Here is a 25444-nt window from a genome sequence, read left to right as displayed (position 1 = left end):
GATTATGTCTATGTAATATACTATATAGTATAGTAACAAAAAACAAAGTCCCATAACTCTGCATTTTTTTCTGAAAGAACCTAACATGCCCCATGCACAGCTACTGTTGTTACTGATCAGTTGTGTGAAGTTTCATTAAATTGTGTAAAGGGGATGAGGAGAGATGGTGCGCACAAGATTGTGTCTATGGACAGACGGACGAACAGACAACCTGAAACTAGTATACGCCCCCCACCCCCCTTATAACTTTGTTGTCGGGGGGTACAAAATTGTTTCGAATTCACAAGGTAGAATGAGTAAACAGACTACACCTTGATCACATACAATGGTACAAATAAACACAAAAGGGTAAGAAGGACGTCGATCCACGTTCAGAGAATATCCAAACAAAACTCGACGGCGCAGTGTATTATTGTTCTGCACATGACTGATATGTAGTACAGTAATCACAAATATTAGACAAAGGCAAAATATATAATCTAGACAACGTTGACAAAATAAAAAGAAAAAGAAACCAGTTGGGTACCACCTAGGAATGGTAAGTGGCAACAATTCTTTATGAGAGAACAAGCGTTCCTCTCTCTTAGCAAAACTAGCTTTGTTACTGCCAAGAAAGAGTGCGATAATGAAATACATGACAGGCCACACATGATAACTCAATAACAAACAGGCTAAAAGACAGCTGTCTGTATTAAATAAACACATGTGTATCATGTGTATATATGTATCTTTTCAAATTATAATTTGTGTAAACGAAAATGCAGCGGCCAAAATAGTACATTTGTTATAGTCTCTGCAAACATTATTGTCAAATTAACATTCATTTCCTCAAATATTGCAATTGTTTTTTGTTTTTTTCAAGTTTTGTTATTTCAATAATTCGTCTATGATTTATGATAAAAAATTAATATATCCAGTTCATATGATGTTAATAAAAGCATATCAAATATTATTATAATGATTCCACATATATGAAATTCTTTTTAAAAATCAGAAATGTTAGATTTTATTCTGGTATACTTTCTTCATAACTTAGTCAAAAGGTTGTGAAACATGTCTTTAACTAAGCAAAGATTTAGAAATGAATTAGATTCTGTTTTTAAAAAGCGTTGGCCGTTTCCTGCTAAGGAAAATTGATGTAATATGAAAATATGTGAGTATATTTTACCTTGAATGTTTACTGCGAAGCTGATAATTTTATACCTACTAGAAAGCTATAAATGAATACTTTCTAGAATTCATAGGTATTTTTTCACTTCTTATTGCTTTATTCCTTAGTCTAGTAATGGTACTTTCTAAAATATGCACATACATAGCCAAAAGTAAAACTACACAAGTAAGTGCGAGTTACTCTTTTAAATTAGTCAGCGAAGTTCTATTTGGGAACATATATTGTTCCAATATTTGGAAAATTAACGCAATGAGATGGGGATTCGAGGTTGTGATAATGTCCACTAAAATAATTTATACAGAATCAGCGGTCTTTACTCCAAACCATTGACTTGTATACTTTTATTCCGTTCAATGACATCAGAACAGACGAGTAAGAGGCAACATTTGAAAGATATCACAGCCGACAATATTTGAGTCATACCTTTTCTATTAATTTGCTATTGTTTGAAAGAGAGTTTGTTTCGAGATACAATCTAGTTAGACGTTTGAAAATAGCCATAAATAACCATTATATCCAGGTTTATACCAACACTGAATTCTTATCTGATCAAGCCGTTGTGTTTTATCCATAAGATGTCCGATTATAAGGCGAAACGCTGAAAATGCAAGTGTCTATCAAGATGTAAGAGCTGGTCTATATATTCGTTTGCGAAGAAAATGTCTGAGACATGTAGCTTTGTGAATCAATTATGCTTTGTGAATCAATTATGTTAGCACATTTTGTTGACAGAAGTACAACGATCATTGACATATATGACTGTTTATGTAGATAAAACGCAAATGGTTATTGAATAATAGATGACTCTAAGAATGCTGCTATTAAAGATGCTAGCAGATTGTTGTTTAAACCGGACGATTGCAGTAATAACATAAAGGTGGCGAAATTATATTTAACATCATTCAGAATTTATTACGTTTAAGAAATACAGACCGGTTGAATTTCCGAATTTTAATCTATGAGTATTCGAGAGATATTCAGAAGAATGATAAAATAATAACGATATGTCAAGTGATTGTTCAATTATTGTAAAATGATTGTATAACTGGTACATAATCTCATAAGATAATTATTGAATATTTTAGTTATTTATTAAGTTTTGCAAAAATGTATTAACCTTCTAAGAAATCACTGTATAGAGACGGTGGAATTTCGTTCTATACTTGCAAATACATATCCTAGTTCAGGTTTCGTACGTACGAGTTTAGTATAGCATTCGTTCCTAATATAAAAAGTCTGGCAATTATTTACGACTGCGTGAATCACGCTTATAAACGGGAGAAGCGATACGGAACCTCTATGGCCCGTAAAATAATTGGGCGAACACACAGTTAAGCTTGTTTGTTACCCATGATTTAGATACATCCAAGTCATCAATCATTTGCAAATTGACAAAAATATAAATTAGATTCCTCTTAAATCCCCGTTTATATAACTCAACTTTCCCTGAAAGCAAGTGCATTTGTGTTAGGAATATACGTTGGTATAACAGTAACTTATCAATAAGGAAGAGATGACACTGCATGTAATTTTGAAATGGGGTTTTCTGTAGATGGCTACTTCATCAGTTGTGTCATCTTGCATGTTCATTGGATTTGATTGGTAAGTCTACTAACGACAAATGAACCAGTTTTCACAGTTATGCTTTAACTGGTCCAGAATTTAAAGTTGTCTCAGAAGATGATATAATGTACATGATTTACAAAAAAAAAAACGTCAATTCCAACTTTTATTAATTCTTAATGTCTTAATTCATACCATCTGCCTACATTATCTATAAAAGTAAGAAAGGTTCGATCATTTTTTAAGTAACCGATTTCCTTCAGAACGTTTACAGACTTGATCATCCGAATATATTTGAAATACTTGTTTCTGCAGTTTCTGATATATTACCAATACCGTTTCTATTGTGACTGATAAGAATGACATTTAAACATAGACCATTTTTACTGACAAAATGCGGTACGAAAATGGAAATTTCGAATTAGTATTTTGTATGAATTAAAACGTTTGTTTCATATTTTCACAAATATATCCAAGGGATAATACTCATCTAAACGAGTCGGGGGTCAAAAAATGCATACAAAGTGTCCGATATTCTATATCATTGCACAGATGCTATAAATTATATTGTATGTACATTAGGGTCTCCTAATACTAAATAATCAAGAGGTAGTATCTTAATCATTATTTCTGTTAATAAGTATTTCCAAACTGTGAATCAAATAGGTTAACTCTAAAACGTACGAGTTCAAAATTCAATTGCCGCAATTGGATTTGTTGGCTAAATGCAACTAGATTTGTCTGTTAACTCACCTGCTCTGTTCTCTTTAAGAGGTACGCATATCAGCAAATTATGGTGGCTGATTTCTGCCATTTCGTGTGTTCGTGTCGGCGGGGCGAAATGTCGAAGTAACGAAAACACGAAAGGTCGAAATAATGCTTATTTGTCGTATGTTCGCCTTTCGACTTTCGAGGCGGATACACGAAGTAAAGAAACATCGACGGGCGAAATAACGAAATTTCAGAAGCGAACACACGAACTTTTGTATTAATCACTTTTCGTATCGGCGGATTTTAAAACTTCGTTATTGCGCCTTCAATATTTCGTTACTTCGTGTATTCACCTCGGAAGTCGAAAGGCGAACACACGAGAACTGAGCTAATTTAGACCTTTCGTTACTTCGACCCGCCGACACGAACACACGACAAATGTTTCGTGTAGGGTCTGCCTTAATACACTATAATAATGGCGCAAAATGGGGCGTAATGTGTATATGAATTTAATACTTGAAGAGTGACATGTTTTACTGCATATGAAACATCTGACAGAAGCTTATTGTATGTATAAATTTAATACTAGTGATAAAATATCTACACAATGACAACTTTTATGGAATATAAACCATTATCTTTCGTTTTAGAAAAAAAATTTTTACAAATGGTAAAACACATTATTTAGATAGCATATTCATTTCAGCAGCATATGTGTAATTGTTATGCGCATGCCTACCGGAAGGCGAATACACGAAAGGACGAAATTGCACATTTGTCGTGTGTTCGTGCCGGCGGGTCGAAGTAACGAAAGGCGGAAAACTGCTTATTTCTTGTGTGTCCGCCTTTCGACGTTCGAGGCGAATACACGAAGACACGACAAAAGAAGGGCGACAACACGAAGTTTTGATACCCGCCGACACGAAAAGTGATTAATACAAAAGTTCGTGTGTTCGCCTCTGAAATTTCGTTATTGCATCTTCAATGTTTCGTTACTTCGTGTATTCGCCTCGAATGTTGAAAGGCGAACACACGACAAATAAGCAGTTTTCGACCTTTCGTGTTTTCGTGTCTTCGACATTTCGACCCGCCGACACGAACAAATGTGCATTATTTCGACCTTTCGTGTTTTCGTTACTTCGACATTTCGCCTCGCCGACACGAACACACGAAATGGCAGAAATCAGCCACCATAGCAAATATATATGTTAATCGAGGTCGTGTATTTATCTGTTTTGCAGCTAGTTTAGCTTTTGACTTTATTAACTTGCGAACGGACTATCTAATGTGTAAGTGTAATTACTTTAACTTTACGTTTATTTGAAACATAAATTATATAGATTTTACTACTGGTTGGAAATTCGAATTATTGCATCAGCTGGATCCTTTTACGGCAGTGCCTAACTTTAAGTGGCAGTGTAGTGTATTCAAAAAAGACAAAGGAAAACGTAATGTCAAAATTTTGATCGATACAGCACATCACCCTTGCAAAATGTAAATAAGCATCGCTTGCAAACTTATCATCTTATCTTCACAAGTCATTTTTTTGTTTTATAACATGTTTCATATGAAGTGTACCAAGAACAATCTCAATTGGAAAATTGAAAGACCTCCATGTCATAACATTACGAATACCAAACGTATCTAATCGCCCAAAGGAAATTCTTAAATGTTCAGTGTACTGAGATAAAAGCCGAGGTAATTGTTTTTCAGTCAGTACAAAATTTAATGAAACGTATGTCTATGCATATTTATGTATTTGTATCTCTTGAACTTATTCCTTTATAGTGGACGACACACGGGTCTTTCGTAATTGTTTATTTCCTCTCTGGCGGCGACCGTCATCCTGCGGACATCAAATGATATGACATATTGATTGCAGAGTCAATGTTTTGTATTTATAAAATGTCTATCATCCGACAGATTGAGGATTACGTCCATTGCTTTCACCGCGATCTGTGTCATCAGTTATGGAAGCATTTAACTGATACTTTGGCACTCAAATTATTCTCATAAATACGTCTCTCGGGATAACTTTGGATAAAATATTTGTTTTGCAACAGTATTTCATTTACCAAATCTGTGTTTATGTTTTCTGTACCAACACTAACATAATTATTCTCCTCTAGTAACTGCAGACTTGTAGGTGGAGGACGAATGATTTCAGGTATAATGTTCCTATAAAATCACGAAGTACATGCGCCTCGCCCGGAGATAGAACTCACGACCCCACGATCTGTAGGCGTTTCTCCCTGTTGCACTCAGTGGGATGACTAATTTCAGATGGATAATACATTTGTAAATGGAAATTTGTTAGTTAACCCATAAAAAGGAATACTATAAATGGCGTAGTAAATTGCTAGCAGTAAAGAAATTTAAAGGTTGTTTATCAGCTTAATGAATTTCAAAGTAATAGATTTTTTGAATCTTTTACACTTAGTTGTGTCAACTGGATATTTAATTAAGTTAAATAATATTGACTTGAGTGTTTTCAAAATTTTATGTTCTATGCTGCTCACAGGTGGCAGTAACGTACCTAGGATACAGTATGGATCCATGAGCCATATGCACTTAAATTTCCTACAATTATAATGTTTTCTTAGGAAGAAAATGACAAAAAGCCATTTTGAAAAAAAATTTGCTCGTGTGACAATTAGCCATGAGAATGGTGATCAAGAACAGTTTGACATGTGCATTGCTTCCAGGTTCGTATTTTTTTTTTCAAAACAATTTTTCCTTATCAATGGTTGGCCGCCTTTTCGGCAAAAGATTAATCTTTCAGAAAAACCTTACTTCGGAACCCAGTTCCAAACCGTTTACGCATCACGAGCGAGCAACGACATACGAAACGATAGTGATTTCTCCACCCGAATAAATCCCACACATTTTTCGCACCGAAGTCTCCCCCGTAAAACAAATCAAGTACACCATGTCAGTTAAAAATAGCACTGCAAGCAGTCAGAATAGGCTAAATGTAAACTAACAATTTAAGACTAAAAATAAGGTTCTACAAATGACATTAAAATAATGAATAATACATGTCTAATATTGATCGGACTCCATGTGATGAGCCTTTTAGTTTATAAAAGAACTCTTTTACAGAAAGTATGTCATAAAATATTGCTTACTTATAACAGACGTCTTTTAATCAAATTTGAAACAACACAGGTATGTCGCATTAAATTTCGTTCACATACACTTAGGAAGAATTTTAACGCAACTCTATTTTTGCCAATATTTTGTGTTATCAAAGATATTTTTTATGAAATACGGCTTACGTTTAAACTATTATATCGCTAAATTTATACAGAACTTGAAATTAAATAATTTCATAATTTTTCACATTTACGTTTAAGAAAGCCATAAAACACACCAAAGCATTGAATCGTTTGAACACGATTTTTCTAATTTATCATCAAACATTATTTGGCCAAAGCTTGTAAGAAAAAACATTCTTTTTAGGAAAACTAATTATCTACAACTTTGCGTTCGCTGAATATAATTCTACAATACGTACACATTTGCTTACTCTGTGTATATATATATATATATACAAAGCTTCTCTGCTGACACTGGAAAATAACAAAAAATGAAATCTCGTAATAACTTATTGTCAAACATACGCAGCTGTTCATGTTATTTCATCCTTTTGCAGCGTTTTTGGAATCAGTTCCCTCCCTTTGAAAATACAAAATGTTTTTGACAATGGCGGGCGAAATTGCAAACGTTCATACATTCCACTTTCAATCGTTCCATTTGTTATAATTTCGTATGTTACGGATACTCCTGGCGGGATAACTTATATACCCTGTCCTTATACTTTTGTATATATCGCAGTATTGATTACGAGTAAGAGTCTACTGTCTACTCCGTGGCGTGGCTAAACCGTGGTTCTGTATACGCTTTTTGTCCTTGTTATCATTTCAAAGTAAATGCATATCATTTACACATCTGGGGCCGTATTCATAAAGCATCTTAAGTATAAGTATAAGAAATTGATTATTTACTTAAGTATTACTTAGGTTAGAAATTTATTTTACTTAAGTATATTTGTTAATCATGAAACAACTTAATAAGTAATTCTTGTTTTTTTATTGTGGAGGAAAACATTAAAAAAAAACAACATTAATTTCAGACAGATACAACATGCACAATTATGTTTAAACAGCTTTTATCTGAAAACAACACTTTAATCGTACTCACAACGCTATTTTATTTTCTGACTTAAGTCATTTCTTACGTATCTTAAGTTTTAACTGTTTTATGACTAGAACTTAAGTTTTTACTTAGACTTAAGTTGAAATCACCACAAACTTAAGTAAAATCTTAAACTTAGGTCAAAACTTATACTTAAGATGCTTTATGAATACGGCCCCAGAACTTACACTTCTTATGGGTTTAATTAGAGGAAAGCTTTCATCAGTAATGATCAATCCAAAACGCCAAAAATTAAGATTTTGGAGCCATCTCGGTACTTATTCCAGAGAATTTCCTTCTTACAATGTAAGAAAAGTTCGCGTGCTACAAAACTAATTTCTGAGATTATTGTCGTCTGTAACAGAAAAGCAATCAGAAGGCGATAGTTTATATCTATAAAACAAACATCAGTGAGAAAGGCATTCGTTTAATCATAATTACAACGTTATTTCTACGTCCTTGTATGTAACCGAGTGTCAAATATGTCTGCTTTAGATATGAACATAACCTTGAGAGACAGACTATAATACATTGGCTCAATACATGTTGGGTTCCGTCAGAAAAAGGGTGACGGGGATTTTTTTTTGTAATTTCAAAATGAACCAAATCTGTTTGCCTTTAACGGACTGTCAAGTTAGACCTATTTAGGTTAGATATGATTATTGCTTCGAAGGACAGAATATAATATACTGGCTAAACTAAATAGGACTTTGTGGGAAAGCCAAGTGAATTTCAAATATAACAAATCCCTGACTAGTATACTCATCGAATAAAAATAATGTTAAAACATATACTACATTGTATAAAAAGGTCTGATTATGAATTAGGAGATTAAATCAATGTTAAGAACTATTTTAAGTTGCAAACCTTGAAAGTTAAAATATTCGCACCAAATGTCTAAAACATGTACAAAGTATCAAGTTTATTGCTCAGGCATATAAGATCCCTAGGGAAAAGATTATCTACACGTGCGCATACTGACATTATATTTTGATGTCGTAGCATGCTGTTGTAGTGTATGTGCGATTTTTCATTTACACTATATTTGAAAAGTTGCAATTATATTAACGGTAGAAAAGGAAAATGATCCAACAAATCTGCTTGAGTAAAACTTGTGTTTTCTTAACTCTCGGGAAGCTATTTGTTTTTATTCCACGCTGTGCCTCAGGCTTTGGCTAAAACTATCATATAAAAGCTTTAAAGTCCCTTGGTAAAACGCATCCAGAAAATAAATTTAAAAGAATTAAAAAAAAAAATGTTTATCGGAGCTGTTTTGTATCTTGTTCAAAATTTTCATGTACAGAATAACAGAGGTAAACTTAGACATATATGTATAAAGAACCTTGGCGCTCTCGATAAGATTATCGTTTTCTTATTTCATTGTACAGGATACTCGGCCAACGATTGGCAAGTTCTGTACAGGAGAATGATTGTTATTGCTACAGGAAAATCAATTAAAACACAGTGAAAATAACAGTAACTTACTTATTGATTTATTCCATGTAGCTACGAAGATTTTCCCGTGTCATTATCGTAACTTAAATCTTAGTACTGTAAAAGCACATATTTTCGTCGGGTAAAAATTTTGCGAATTTGAAATTTTGAGTATGCTCGCGAGGTTTAATATTCGCGAAATTGTAAAAATGGTATCCTACTTGAATTTGAATTATACTAATGGCAAATATTTACGCGAGGATTAATTTTCGCAAGATGCAGGGCCTCTCAAATATAGCGAAAATTAAACCCTCGCGAAAATTTCTGCTTTTAGTGTGCATACGATCATTTTTCCGTTTCTCATTATGTTTATTTCTTACTTAACAGAGCAAATATTGTGTGTGCTTGTTTCATTTTCTTAAGCTATTTTAGTGCAAGCTTCGAAGAAATCTACTCTGGTTGCAATAATATTTTAGATTGTATCTAGGCCAAAACAGCAGAATGAATGAAACAATATAAAATGTGTGTTTTTGGCTTTCAATTTGTAGAACAAATGCCAGCGTATTTCTATTGTATTGTCTTAAACACAAATGAAACGGAAACGCGTCTGGGCATTGCTTTATGGTATGAATATGGACTAAACAGCATACTAGCAATTCTTGCCTGCAATTTAACTGATTACTTCCGTCTTTTTCGCTGAATGTTTCAATTTCATTATATATCGATATCCCTTAACGACATATTGTCTGGAAGGGTACTGATTAAATAATAAATGAGTTTGTTACTACCTTGATGCTTAACGTAAATTTTGATTGAATGATAAGTTGGTACACCTTTGTCATTATCTGAAATAAAGGTCTATGGGCAAATGAAATCCCATGGATGTGAAATGTTTTGTTTTTCAACACATTTGTAAATAAACGTCACCAGAGTAATAATACCGCTTCTTTATTTGTCTGATCGTCAAAGAATTATCCCTGAAAATTGTTCCACTGTCAGGAAACATCTGTCTTATTAATAGCTGCTACCGCTGCTAAGCAAAAATGGTCTGATAAGTATATATGTTACAGTAATTGCCTATATGTGATTTTCACATAATGAAAGTGCTCTAAAAATATCTGAAGCGAATGCACAAACAGCAACTTGTAAGTGCCAAGTGGTATGTAGCGATACTTGCCGTTTGCAAAGACCATGGTGCCCTTACATTATTGTCTGAGTTTCACCTAAGCCACTGTCTTAAGCTTGTGAAATTGATAAGGTATTATTAAGGACTCGATCCTACCGATTTTCGACAAAAATCGGGATCGATCCCTCTACGGTAAGGTAACATGCGATATATACAGTATGAGATATACTATCGAATTAAAAAATGTGGTCTTCGGACACTTGCACAGAGCGTCTGACTTCGAATTTTTTGGAAGAATACGCTTTTTCCTTGTGCGTAATAAGAGTCCACATAACTTGTCCGAACCGCAACGTCTTGCACATCAGTACAAATATGGACAGTATTGTGTTTTATTCCAAAACCTACATTTAAATTGATACAAACGAATATTTCTCGGCAAGCTGATGGACTGTAACGATTTCCGATTGAGGCATTGCCTTATTTCATATTAAGAAACCTACAGTGTTTTGCACACGTTAAGTCAATTAAAGGTCCACTGCTAACACCCGAACGAGTACTATATGAAAACCGGAGTTTGGTATTAGAATCGTAATGATTACTTTAATCGAAAGAAATCTGGTTTGAGGTGTATCAGACCATTATCAAAGTGTAATCCCTGGACGGAATTTGTATTGATTGTTGGGTTTGATATTGGCACGATTTACCCAAATTGTGTCAGAATGCGTCTGTTCATATTAACAAAATATTGAGCCGTAGTTCCAATATTATAGGACTCTTTCACTAGTTGAAGGACTAGTGCGGATGGATTGTAACTGTTTTGCAATAACTCGGAAGAGCCTTGTTACCTCCTTTACAGTTACCCTCGAGCCAGATATTTCCATCCACACCTTCAATTTGTGATAGATTTTTTTTGCATACCGTATTCATCAATTAATATAACGAATAAATCAAATGTTTTAGCACTGTTTATTATAGCAACGTATGGATTTACGCATTCAATCATAAATTTCAACACCTGAGTCGAGCATCGGTAAAACACGGGAAATTTCGGACCGGCACGCCGCAGGCAAACTTTGTCAACGTCTCTTATAGATTCAATTGCTATATACGCAACAAAATGGACACAATACATGTTTTACAAATTTTAAAGCTGGCAAATATCCATGTTTTTGCAGTTTGGTATCTTTATTAAGAAAGTAATAAATAAGTACTTTCTAGAATCCATAAATAATTTTTTACTTCTTATTGCGTTATTCCTTAGTCTGGCAAAGGAACTTTCTAAACTATGCAAGAAAACTACACAAGCAAGTGCGATTTACTCTAAGACTTTTTAATTAGACAACAAAGAATTATTATAATCTGGGAACATAATATTGTTCCCAGATTTGGAAATTTAACGCAATGCGATATGAGTTCGAGCACTAAAATAACTTTATACAGAATCAGCGGTCTTTACTTCAAACCGTTGACTTATATACTTTAATTCCGTTCACTGACACCAGATTAGACGAGTAAGATGCATCATTTGGAAGATATCAAAGCCAACGATATTTGAGTCATACATTTGCTATTAACTTGCTATTGTTTGCACAAGAGAGCTTTTGAGATACGATCTATTTAGACGTATGAAAATAGCCATAAATAACCATTACTGTACGTCCAGTTTTATAGCAACACTGAATTCTAAGCTGGTCAAGAAGTTTTGTTTTAGTTAAGGTTTCTAAGTGTTAATCAAGATCTAAGAGCTGGTCTATCTATTCGTTTGCGACGAAATTATCTGAGACGTGTAGCTTTGTGAATCAATTATTTTAGCACATTTTGTCAACAGAAGTACAACGATTATTGACATATATGACTGTTTATGTAGATAAATCGCAAATGGTTATTGAATAATAGATGGCTCTAACAATGCTGCTGCTATTAAAGATGCTAGCATATTAATGCTTAAACCTGACGATTACAATAATGACTTAAAGGTGGCGAAACCACAATTAACATATTTCGAAACTTATTACGTTTACAAATATAGACTTTGAATTTCCGAATCTTAATCAATTAGTATTCGAGAGATATTCAGATGAATGAAAAAAAAAATGATAACTATAAGTCAATTGATACCTTAGTGTTGTTGAATTATTGTAAACTAATATTGTATTACTGTTGTATGATATTTTAAAATAATTATTGAATTTTTTGGTTAGTCATTAAGTTTTGAAAAATGTATTAACCTTGCAAGAAAATCCTGTATAGAGACGGCGGGAAATCGTCCCATGCATACGAATACATATCAATTGAATTGGTTTTAACGACGAAGAAGCTTAAAATAAAAACATTAAGAATACTCAACGTATTTAATCGCTTAAAGCAAATCCCAAAATGTTCTGTGTACTGAAATAAAAGCTTCTTCCAGTTTCAACGTATGTGTATGCATTTAAATTGTATCTCTTGAACTTACTCTTTTCTAAAAGAAGACTCACGGGTCTTCCTTAATTGTTTATTTTTCGCTCTGGTGAGGACCGACATTCTGTGGTCATCAATGGATGTGACATACTGACTGCAAAATCAATGTTTGTATTTATAAAATGTCTACCGTCAGACAGATTGAGGAGTAGGTCCATTGCTTCATCGCGATCTGTGTCGTCAGATATGTAAGCGTTAAACTGATATTTAGCATTCTTTGGCAAATAAATCTTTCTCATGAATACTTCAATGTCTCCCGTGATCATTTTGGATCTTTGATGATTTTGTTTGTTTTGGATTTAGCACCGTTTTTTATCAGTATTTCATTGATGAAACGGTAGGCATTCCTGTTTTCTATACCAGTACTTATATGTTCTCTCCACGTAACTGCCAATTTCTCAACGGTTGAACCTGAATCATAGGTGGAAAACGAATGAATTCAGACATAATGTTTTCTATCAAATCAAGGACATACGGCTCGTCCGAGGATCGGACTCACAGCCCCGTGATCTGCAATTCTGCTTTCTCCTTGTTGAACTAAGCGATATTCATTGGAGTTTTTCCACACGCCTAGAAATAATATGGGTATGAGATGTGGCGCATGACACAAAAATATGCGATGACAATAATATATTTAACCGAAATTCATAAGTAATACAAATGTGTATTATTATAATTATTATCTCCCTTTGGATATCTTGGCATAATTGAAAAAGACTGAAGGAGAAACTTGCCGTCTGGGTCATTTTGTTAATATAGCTCTATAACTATTGACTTAAATGTAAAACTAGAAATTGTATTCAAATTAAAAGAAATTAAATAGGGGATGGGGTAATTACACAATGCCGTTAACTAAAAACATAGCGCATTTTTATAGGGGCCTGACTCTAAGTAATGAGCATTCTAGTTTCTAAAATAACTCTCAAACAGAAACTATGACATTAAATATTGCTTAAATGTGGTTGACCACCTTAAAATTTGCAGGAGCACCGGTTTTTCACATTTTCTTTGACTAAGACCTAATTTTCTTAGCGCAACATATAGTGCTTTTTGCCAGTTTTCTAAGTATTACCATATGTGCATTTTTCGAAATAGGCATACTTTTAGACAATTATATTACGAATGCCAAATAGTATATGTCATTTCCCCTTATACTTCACTTAATTAATTTTCAATATTGATGACTCATTTTTTACTGTAAGCCTGTCTTCGCTTTGAGACATTATGTATGTCAATAAAGTATCTATATTCTATGATTTTCCATATAGTTCTATTACAAATACAGATTAACATGGGGCTTACATTATTTTAATGTCTTGATTGATCTTGGGTTTTGCAGAATCTTTTTCTTTTCTAGGTGATACATGAAAGTGCTGGAACATTCCATGATGTTTGAAAAAGGGCGCTTTTTAAGGACAGGTGGAATGTAAGTAAGATCATGCTGAAAAACTTTCCTTTATTTCGTTATAGTAAAATTCTACCAGTTTTGACATTTATCATTTGATGGATATACATTAACACTGTGGATCTAAAAAATTATATTTAAAGTGAGGATTTGTATTCTTTAGATATTTTAAATTCAGTTTGGATTCTGCGAGGAATGTGGAATTATTACAAACAGAATTGACCAGGACAGAGTTGGACTATTCTTGCATAATAGAATTATTCTTACGGCTAATTAATATATTAAGGTATTTGACTTGTTACTTTCGAAATAAATTTTGTTATTTTTAATAGTTGCTGGTCTGTTTTTCAGTTACATTTAGTATTTGACGTAACTACTCTGTGATCCTCTTCCTTCTCGTAATTTTAAAGTAAATTCAAATCATTGTGACATCAGCACTTCCACTTACGGCGGGTTTAGTTTGAGGCAGGCTTTTAATTAAGGGTAATCAATCCTAAAAGTCCCCATTTAATATTTCGGAGCCATTTCGGAGTTTTTTTCCACAGAATTTCCTATTCTAGCAATATAAGAAACGTTCGCGTGCTAGAGACACAGACCAAATATCTGAGATAATTGTCGTCTGTAACACTAAAGCAATCAGAAGGCGATAGTTTCTACATGTATATAAAAAACATCAGTGAGATAGGCTTCGTTTAATCATGATTACAACGCTATTTCTATGTCCTTGTGTGTAACCGAGTTGTAAATTAGGTCTGCTTTAGGTACGTTCAAAACGTCGAGGGACAGAATATTATATATTGGCCAAATACATGAGGAGGAAAGGCTGACAGATAATTTAGTTTTTTTGTACTTAAGTATCAAATTATGTGAGTTAACTTTGACCATTACGTTGAAGGGCGGTATATGATATATTTTCTAAATACATGTTGGGCTGCTTTAGGTACGTTCAAAACGTCGAGGGACAGAATATTATATATTGGCCAAATACATGAGGAGGAAAGGCTGACAGATAATTTAGTTTTTTTGTACTTAAGTATCAAATTATGTGAGTTAACTTTGACCATTACGTTGAAGGGCGGTATATGATATATTTTCTAAATACATGTTGGGCTCCGTGAGAAAAGGGTAACAGGGATCTTAACTATAAAATTTAATTCAAAATAAACCTAATTGCCCATGCCTGTAACTGAGTGTTAAAGCGTGTGGTTGAGATATGACTGTACGGTGAAAGGCAGACTATAATATATGGACTAAACTGAAGTAGGGCTTTTTGGGAAAGCCAATACTTGTATATTTATCGAATAAGAATAATGTTACAATATATACTATCAAAAAGCACTATTTATGGAGTAAAAGAATGAATCAGTGTCATTAACTAGGATTAATCGTAAATCTTATTAACAGTTAATACAATTATCACATTTCTCAAAATTGTGCAAAACATCCAGTCTTCTGCTCAGACTTTTTTACATAGGCTATAATTTTGTCGAAAACCCGCAGTCAAATACATGTATCTTATGTTATACTTTTGTTAAGTACAGAAATATCCAAGAGAGGTACCCTAGGTTAGAATGTTTGTTTGTTTGTTTTGGGTTTAACGCCGTTTTTCAACAGTATTTCAGTCATGTAACGGCGGGCAGTTAACCTAACCAGCGTTCCTGGATTCTGTACCAGTACAAACCTGTTCTCCGCAAGTAACTGCCAACTTCCCCACATAAATCAGAGGTGGAGGACTAATGATTTCAGACACAATGTCGTTTATCAAATAGTCATGGAGAACATACGCCCCGCCCGAGGATCGAACTCACGACCCCGCGATCCGTAGACCAATGTGGTGCTCAACCAATGACCTTTTTACATCAACTAAACTAAAACTTAAAACGTTTCATTAAAAGAGGTTACGACCCAACTGTATTGAGACACAGGGTTAGGGTTCAACCCGATTACAGTTGGACACTACGCTTCCCTCTTTGATCATGTCCTACGGAAGAGGGGGAGGACTCTATGATAAGCAGTTTTTAAATCCCACCTGAACTTAACTGTTTTGATTCCTGTCTCCTGGCCTGTTTCGTCGGGCCCTAAAGGGTGTTTCTCTTGATGCTCTGTCTTCTGCAAAGACATTGAGTACATACAGTTTTGGTTTCTAAGGTATGCTTTTTAATTATGAAGGAGCATTTTTGTGTCTTACATGCCATGCTTTTTGCTTCCATTGCGTGTGTTAGAGATTCGCCTGGCGGGGATTACATTTTTTACACTGTCTCGTGACTTTGAAACTTGGTGGGGGTAAGAGTGAAGTTGATTTCGCATCAAAAACCGGTCTATGCTCCCCAGTGGTGTTTTTCCACTGATCTTTCCAAGGCGGTGCCCCACTTTGTTCCTTTATTTGTTTTTTTTTCTCCTCGTGCTTGCTTTGTATGCAAGTGTGTGTGTTAGAAGTGTGTACATCTGCGTGCTGTGGGTTGCTTTTTTGGAACGTGGCATTCCCTGTTTGATATTCATACTTTTTTTGTTTCTACCTTTACGGGTATTAGCCAGAAATAACCAAATATTTCTCTGATTTTTTTATCGCGAAAATATATTTACCGCTTAGCCTGTCTTCCGAGACATGCGCGCAGCGGCGGACACAGGATGGACCCGGACAGTGCCGGGATATAAAACGTCGTACGCCGCCAAAAGTGTGAAATAAATTGACCCCGTAAACTTAAGTGACGTCACATAGTACTAGCACTATAATGATCTGTTTTTCGTCACGATCTATTTAGAATGTGAAAGGCAAGGTAAATAAAGACTGGCTGTGAATGGCAGTTGTCTTCCCAACTCTCTGGACAGCATAATAAATGCCTGGGTTGTCAATAAATGCATTCCCTTGAGCAAGAAAAACAGGCTTGCTCGCAGGCATATAAAATCCTTATATTCATTACCTAGGAAAAAAGGTAACCTGCATGCGCGCATATCGACGTCAGAATTAAACATCATTATATTACGTAGTGTATAAGCGATATTTAATGTACAATATCTTTGGAAAAAAACGTTGTTGTTATACAAACTGTAGGCAAGAACGATAATCAAACATGGGTTTGCCTAAGTATAACAGGTGTTTTTGTAACTCTACGACAGCGCTTGGTTTACCATTCAACGCTTTCCTCAGGTTTGGGAAAAGCCTCATATATAAAATCTTTATAATCATTTTATAAAACATATTCAGCAAAATGAGTCCCTCCATTTATTTAAAGCAGTTCAACATTTGTTAGTAAATTTTTAAAAAAATGGCTCTTCTAGTAAAAAGAATAAATGTTTCTCGGAGCTGTTTTGTATCCTGTCCAAACTTTTCATGTATAAAACAAATTGATTGTGGAGGTGAATTTTGTTATGAGCCAACCCATGAGGAAACCAACATATTGCGTTTGCGACCAGCATGGATCCAGACCAGCCTGCGCATTTGTGCAGTCTGATCAGGATTCATACTGTCCGCTTTCAAAGCCTATTGAAATTAGAGAAACCGTTAGCGAACAGCACGGATCCTGACCAGACTGCGCGGATGCGCAGGCTGGTCTGGATCCATGCTGGTCGCAAAACCACTACGTTGGTTTTCTCATGGCACGGCTCATATGTATACGTGTATAAAGTAAACCTGTCTAAGAACCTTGACGGCATCTTCTATTTTCACACAAGGATTCTCGGCACAAGATTGTCCTTTATAGGAAACTGATCCTCCCTATCTGAGAAAAATCAATCAAGACAAGGAAAAACACAATGATTTGCCTGGTTTATAATGCATTCCTTGTAGATATGAAGATATTATCATTATCTTTACTTAAATCTGTTGTTGATGTATGATCTTTCCTCGTTTTCATCATGCATACACTTAACAAACAGAGGAAATATTGCATGTTCTGGATTCATTTTTAAAGCTATTTTAGTGCAGATTCAGAGAAATCTGTTCCGGTTTTAAAAGTATTTTAGATATTATCTAGGTCAAAACAGCAGACTGAATTAAACACTATAAATAAATTTGTATTTGGTCACAAATTTAAAGGACAAATACTGGTGTATCATTTGTGATTTGTCTCAAATACAAATGAAAGAGAAATGCGTCTGAGCATTGCTTTATGGTAATTATTGACATTACAACATACTAGCACATTATTGTCTGCAATCTGACTGATTACTTACATCTTTTTTGCTGAATGTTGAATTTCGTTACATATCGATATCCCATAACGCCATATTGTCTGCAAGAGTACGCATGGATTACTTACTTTATTGATGTTTTTATTTGAATGAGAATTTGGTGCATATGTTGGGGCAAACGAAATTCCATCGATTTTAAATGTCTTACAAAATGTTGTTTTTTAAGTACATTTATATATAAAATGTCATCAAAGTAATGATACTGGTACTTTTTTGGCTGTCGGTCACAGAATTATCACCCTAATCGTTCCAATGTTATGTAACAGCTGTCTTATTAATAGGACCTACCGCTGCTTAACAAAAACTGTCTATGTGACTGGAATTCTGAAACTTGACCAGATATTTATATTCATTACATTTTTTTTGACTCCGCATGTTTCAACCGGTTGTTATCCCTTTGAAATATTGACATATTTCAATGAGAACTGGTTACACTGTTTAGTTATCAGTTACGTTAACTAAAGCTTAACCACGATAAGAACAGGGAAAATGGAGGTCAATTAATTGAGCCAAGACATTTACACTTGGGTATTTCTAACACAAAAAAATACAAAATGAGTGCAACTAAGTGTCGGTCATTATATGCTATCTGTAATATCAAACATTTTAGGTAAACCACACATATACACACACACATACACCCACCACAATAGATTATCAGGTTTGTATTGAGAAAGATGCACGAGTTTTGTAGTGGAAATATTGCGTGGCTTTAGCAGCGTAATTTGAACCTGAGAAAGAACGAATGCATAGTTTTATGGTACACGTGTAGTTGTTTTGTTGTATTCATTTTTCTTATAAAAGATATATAGTACTTTTATTTCTTTTGGTTGAGTGATTACGAAATATAATTGACGTCAATGTACATCTTAACGCCTAGTCATCCATTACAGCGGTGTTACGAGTGTTGTCACTAAGCTGTTTAATAAAACTTTCGCATTAATATTTAAAATATTGTTTGAACAAATCAAGCTGAATAGTTATTATGTAATAACTTTATTTTTTCAATATGATACGTTCAAAGTGTACTGCACTCATATTGAATTTACAGATTTTGATGTTAGTGTTAACTTCTAGTCAGTGTCATTCAGGTTTGCTGGCGATTTTATCACAATCAGACAGCCAATCTAATGTATCGCATAAATCTAAGGATCTTTTAAAAGGTAAAATTCATCATTTTTTTATCATTATCTGTTCACTAAGATCGATATCAAGATTCTTTTGAAGCCTCTCACGAAGCCAAGCAAAATAACAGCAGACTCCGTTTAATTTAGTCTGTTCATGAATGTACAGAAATGTACAATACCCTCGAGCCGCTAGTCTCGGCTTAAGTGGAGCTCTATAACTGTAACAATGAACGTACTATATGATCGCAAAGGACCAGAAAATGTAACAACACTGGGTCTAAGTAGTGGAGGACTTTTTACAGCTCCCAATCGGCACTTAAAAATAGCTGTTCTCGTAGTTAATTAAAATGCCAGTATGTCAATTGCGGTGTTAAAATTATGACAAACTTAATTAATTCCTTTCATGAGATTAAGTCTGTAAGAAATATCTATATAGATATACATAGTTATCTTTAATGCATAACTCTCGCTAATATGGAGATGTGAAATTAGACACATAAGATCATAAGTCAATTAAAAAAATCTTTGTTATTTTAATAAATGCAATTAGAAAGGGAAATGGTATCAGGGATAACGTGACATTCAAATTCCTATAGGTTTTGTCGAATGACAATTTTAAGGACAAATATCTATGTAAGAATGCGTGGAAAAGTAAACATAGAGACAACATACCAAACAAACATACAAAGGAACACCGGAATTAATTGTTTTGTAACGCAGAGCAATTGTGCGACGATTATTTTCTTATTCTCAGACATCAAGTCCATTTTTCTGCATTCAGATGAGAGTTGAGATATCAAATGTTCTACACAATATTTTTGGTGAACTAAAACGCTTTTATTTAACGACAATCTTTGTTTCACAGGAAATAACAGTTATTGGTTCTGGTAGACGCATTCCTGTCAATCAAATTACTCCAATGTTTATATGTCTGCCGCCTGTTTAATACAATTTTGTAAGAACTATTTTCAATATTGTATATAGCAAAAACGGATTGAGAAAAACCGCAGATTACTCCATTGTTTATATGTCTGCCGCCTGTTTAATACAATTTTGAATGTTTAATACAATTTTGTAAGAACTATTATCAATGTTGTATATAGCAAAATCGGATTGAGGAAAACCGCATGCCACCACATATTAACTTTTGGTTTTAGAATATAAAATAGATTAGCAAAAAAAAATAGAATATTTTAAATATTTAAAAGATCTTTTACCGTCATGTTCAAGTCTACTGCTTTTCAAGTATTTTACAATTTGTAATTACGAAAGCCGGTTAAAAAGTGTTACGGTTAAATAAACTTGTAAATCTGTTCCTATGCAAGTAAGAAATTGTCAGCGTGTTGACTGCATTTGTTTGCTAAATATAGATAGTATTTTGACGTATAACCATAAGAAGTATTCTACCCTAACACTTCAAATGATATATTCATTGTCAGTATCACTGTATCAGGTCCTTACATCGAATCTGAAACAAAAATCTATCGAAGGGCCGTTACCCCTTGACGTTCAATACAGATCTATACTCGAAAAAAAATTATGCTTGAAGAAAGTGGGTGAGAAGCTTCAATATCGAAGCAATGTGTCAGACAAAATGACCTTTCCTTGCCTGCCTTTAGTAAAACCTACATTTCCTGATTTTGTCACAGTTAAATGCTACCTTGCATGAGCTGTGATGTGATATGAGTTTTATCTTAAACATGAATTACTTTTACATGTATGATCAGATTACCAAACTTGTAAATTTGCCAACTGTTCAAGGGTTACTATTGATCGCCGAAATTAACAACCAGTGAAATACTAAAAACAAGTATCTTAAAGACATATTTCTGACCCAGCATTTGGACGTTAGGGAACAGAAAGTAAGACAAAACACATGCATTTTCATCTGGAAATCCAATTAGAAGGTTTATGATAAATCAGTATTGAAATTTAGGCTCTAGCTATGTGTGTTTAAAGTACAGTGTCCACTACTATGGTGCCGATGAATAGCGTCCTTCGAAAGCCATGATGGAGTGATACCGAATATGTGCGAGAGCAGTAAGTGTATGGTCATAGTACAACATCCAACCAAGCAGTCAATTTGCCGTTCTACGCCATGCGTGTTCTTAATTTGCCATTGTTCGACAAATATATAAAATTAATGTAAACGGCCACTGCATATTGATAAATATGTAACATTTTTCCATGACAAAACACTAATACATGAACATTACAGAGATAGTATAAATAAAAAATACTAAAATCTTGCCGTACTCGATCTCTGTATTGTTGTTGTGATTGGTTATATACATTACTACATTATTTCAGACTCAATTCAGATTATATGAGACAATCTTTCAATTTTTGATCAATGAAAGTGTGGAATTCTATACCAGTTATTATCAGAAATACAGCGAATGTGAATCTTTCAAATACAGTTACAAAAACTTTTATTTTGATGAAGTCTGCACTGTATAATCATAATGCTACAGGTGCTCAGATCAAATGCGTTTTTACCTTTTGTTGTTCTTTTTATATTGTATTGTTTTAAGGTAGTTCTGCACGTTTGGATCGAACTTTTTTCTACAATGTAGAATTTGATTAAACCCTGATTTTTCAAAAGTTCAGAATGTACCTAGATAATTCAGCAAATAAAAAGGATAGGGTCGTGTGCTTGATTTTTTACTAGACTGATTTGAAAAATTTTGACCTCACGCATTTTTTCATAATGGGAGTCTATGGGAAAATAGCAATTTTCATAACATTTTCGCGAATAGAAAATTTTCTACAATGTAGATTTTAATGAAATTTCTCACAGTCGTAAATAAACATATGGCCTATGATATAGTGAAATAAAATGTATAGGTCCGTGTGCTTATTTCTGAGATATTTGGCCAGGATTAAAGTAAACAGCCTTTTTGAAGCTAATTTTAAGACATTATTTTGAATTGTAACGTGTCAGATGTTTTAATATTATGTTTTAACTTTAGAAAGGTAGTAACTTTTACAATTTAATAAATTTAAACAAAGGTTGCCATTAATTCATAAACTGATTTTGATTTCCGTACGCCGAATCCAGGCTTTATTCTACGTTTTCCGGATAAATGACGTTACGCCATCACTTCCGGTTTATCAAACGTGCAGAACTACCTTAATATGCATTTTTTAAATTAATTTGTATCTTGTTGAAGGCCTCACTGTAAATATGTGATTTCATTTGTATCTGCTGATGTGATTACATAATGAGTTTACCTTCGTAAACTAAAGAAATTATTATTATTATTATTACAATTAGTATTTTTTATTTTCTTATCAATGTATACGAAACTATGTTCTTAGTTCATAGTTTCACCATCAGTTTTTAAAGCTTTATGCTTCCAGATTTATGTCTAATTTCGAAAATTAGAAAAAACTTTCATTTGCAATAAAAATAAAGTACAATTTATTTTTATGCATTTTAGGAACTTTTTATCTACAAAAAAACACTTTTGATACAAAAACATAACAGAAAACTCTCAAAAGATTTAGGCACTCTGTAAAAGTTAAATACAAAATGAAAGAAATTTAATCTAAACTTAATGCTTGATTACAACAAATCATTTTAAAACATTTAACAATATTTCACTTTTAGTTTTAGTTTTGCTGTATGAGTATAATCATGATATCATTCTATAAATATCCACAACAATTTTTCCATTCAATAACCAATTGTGATATTCCATACAAATGTCGCGCATTTCAATTAGCGTGATTCTTCTGCCTGTTAAATCCGCTAATATAAGGAACGGATTTCAATAGTTACAATACAGGTCTGAAATTCTTTCTTCTGAGAAAAATATGGCCAATGAGCTATTCAAATCTGTTTAACTAACCGTAACGTTCCACATATATAGCAGTTAAACATAATGTTTCTAATGTTAATGGAACTGAAGTGCCCTTAATGTTTTCTAGGAAAATAAAATATCTTACAAACAATAAAGTGACATACTTGTAATCTGTTATGACATTTCATGTTTCAATAAAAATATTAAAGTATCCAGATATTACTCTAACCCTGCTGTAGAAGGTTACTGAAAGTCCCTTTGATGTCTCATCAGTTTGTGGGATTGTCTTCCAATCAATTTCCTTTCGATTTAATACGTCGAGAATGAATGCATGACTTATGTGCTGGTAAAATGTGCCAGTTTGTATGACAAAATAATAATTGTCTTCCGATATTTAACTGATAGTATAATATGTCTTATTCAATCAACAGACTTGTATAGGCTTGTATTTCGGATTTGTATTGTTTATATATCATTAGTAGTAACATCTGGTCCATAATATGAATACAGATTTTGAGATATTAGACTCTTCTGTGTAAATGTAGAATTCAATGTATTGCTGGTGTTTCAATATTTAAGTACTTGTAAAGCTTGAAATAAATTCATTACAGTTCAATTGCATTTATATTTCCGCGCAGACGGCTCTTGAATAATGTATTAGGCGATCTTAATTGACGCATTTACATCAAGAGTCTTACTATTATGTATCCAAACAGTTAAAAAAATGTCGACAATACATGCCTTAAGTTATACTAAATGTTCGACATATATACTACAGTCTTCTTTTGACTTGAATACCCTATTACGATATTAGTTTCTATTTATATACATACGATGAACTGTTAAGATCACTTCTTCTGTACGTGTGTTCTCATTTTCCCTATATTCCAAAAGGATAATTATTTGTTACAATCTTTACACTCTGAAACGAAATTTACTTGTATATTGATCATAAGCAGATTTGTACCCTCTTTTAATTATTTTATAAAGTTACATTCCATCAAAAAGTATTTTGACATTCAGTTAATAATTGGTGTCCTTGTTAATAGAACCAGATGACAATATAAACCAAATTAAAATCAAAATTGTCGATTGGGTTAACCATATTATGTTAGCTCCTAACGTGTATTTTTTTATTTAGATGCAAATAAAATTTCAGTCAATTTCCATGACGTGTTAAACATGCAAGAAACTGTAACTGCTAATGTCTGTATGTTGTAGAGATTGTATCATCATACAGCATTCTACTAAGTGAAAAAGAAATCACTTTATCAAACATTGTCGAAAAACCAGTAAACAAACAATATTAAAGATTTTGAGAACATGCGACAAATTGTTAGATAAATAAATGACCAGTATTCACTGATTCTTTCTCCATCAGGTAAAGTAAAAAAGACAATATAATTGTTTTCAACTGTTTTAGATCTGGATTAGGTCTGGATTTAAACTATCTCAAACGAGTATGTAAGTGCAAATATGACTTTTGCTGGCTATGTATTGAGCATGAATGTTATATCAAAATTGATTCATGGAACCAATGATTTGCAGAAAAGATATTCCTTTTGCAAGATAAATTTACCTTATTAATTGCATACGGCTTCATTGCAAATACAATAAGACAATAAATCCATATCTGAAATAGAGAGCACGCTCGAAACTTATTTAATCATGTACAACGAATAGAGAAATGAACAAAACTTACTTTTTAAAAGTTATTGTAAATCCATTTATATCCCATCTGTAATAATGAATCGTTGTCCCACTTTGTATTAGAACTGTGACACTTTACTAGGACAAAAAGAACTGTAAACACATTTATTTCCAATACCACTTTGATACCTCTCTTCTTTATTGCCAGTGTTTGTCAATAATGTCGCTTCTGTGAGAAGAAACTGTACCAGATACACATCTTTGGTAAAGAAATTGCTCACAAACTGAAATGTTATTATAAAATAGAAAGGACTCTCGTGATATACCGCGTTAAATATGGTTTGAATATCTAGAAGTAATAGGTCATGAAATAATGATGTATACAACCAGTAGTTATATAAGTATAATATAACAATCAACACATCGTTGCTTTCTTGGTGTTACAAGATATGGATCCCTTAAAGCAGATTTTATTTGCGCTTCTTTATTTTTTATTTTTTCATACCTCACTTATAGAGATGGTACGTATGTTTAAGTTTTCAACACCAGCAACAACAAACAACAAACCTGAAGGCTATTAGCATTAAAATGGGAGTTCCAAAA

General features: G+C 33.4%; 1 protein-coding gene across 2 annotated transcripts in view; it reads right to left on the bottom strand.

Annotated features, from left to right (window-relative positions):
- LOC123535747 (glycoprotein 3-alpha-L-fucosyltransferase A-like) overlaps window positions 1-25045 on the bottom strand; it is a 153131-nt gene extending 128086 nt beyond the window's left edge. For both annotated transcript variants that reach the window (XM_053528078.1, XM_053528081.1), the window contains exon 1: window positions 24894-25045. The gene's annotated coding sequence lies outside the window, so the exon portion shown is untranslated. The remainder of the gene's footprint in view (window positions 1-24893) is intronic.
- Window positions 25046-25444: the final 399 nt, after the last annotated feature.

This window comes from Mercenaria mercenaria, chromosome 17, assembly GCF_021730395.1.
Source record: "Mercenaria mercenaria strain notata chromosome 17, MADL_Memer_1, whole genome shotgun sequence".
Classification (NCBI taxonomy): domain Eukaryota; kingdom Metazoa; phylum Mollusca; class Bivalvia; order Venerida; family Veneridae; genus Mercenaria; species Mercenaria mercenaria.
Note: the sequence above shows the minus strand (reverse complement) of the source record. Positions and strands in the feature narration are given on the sequence as shown.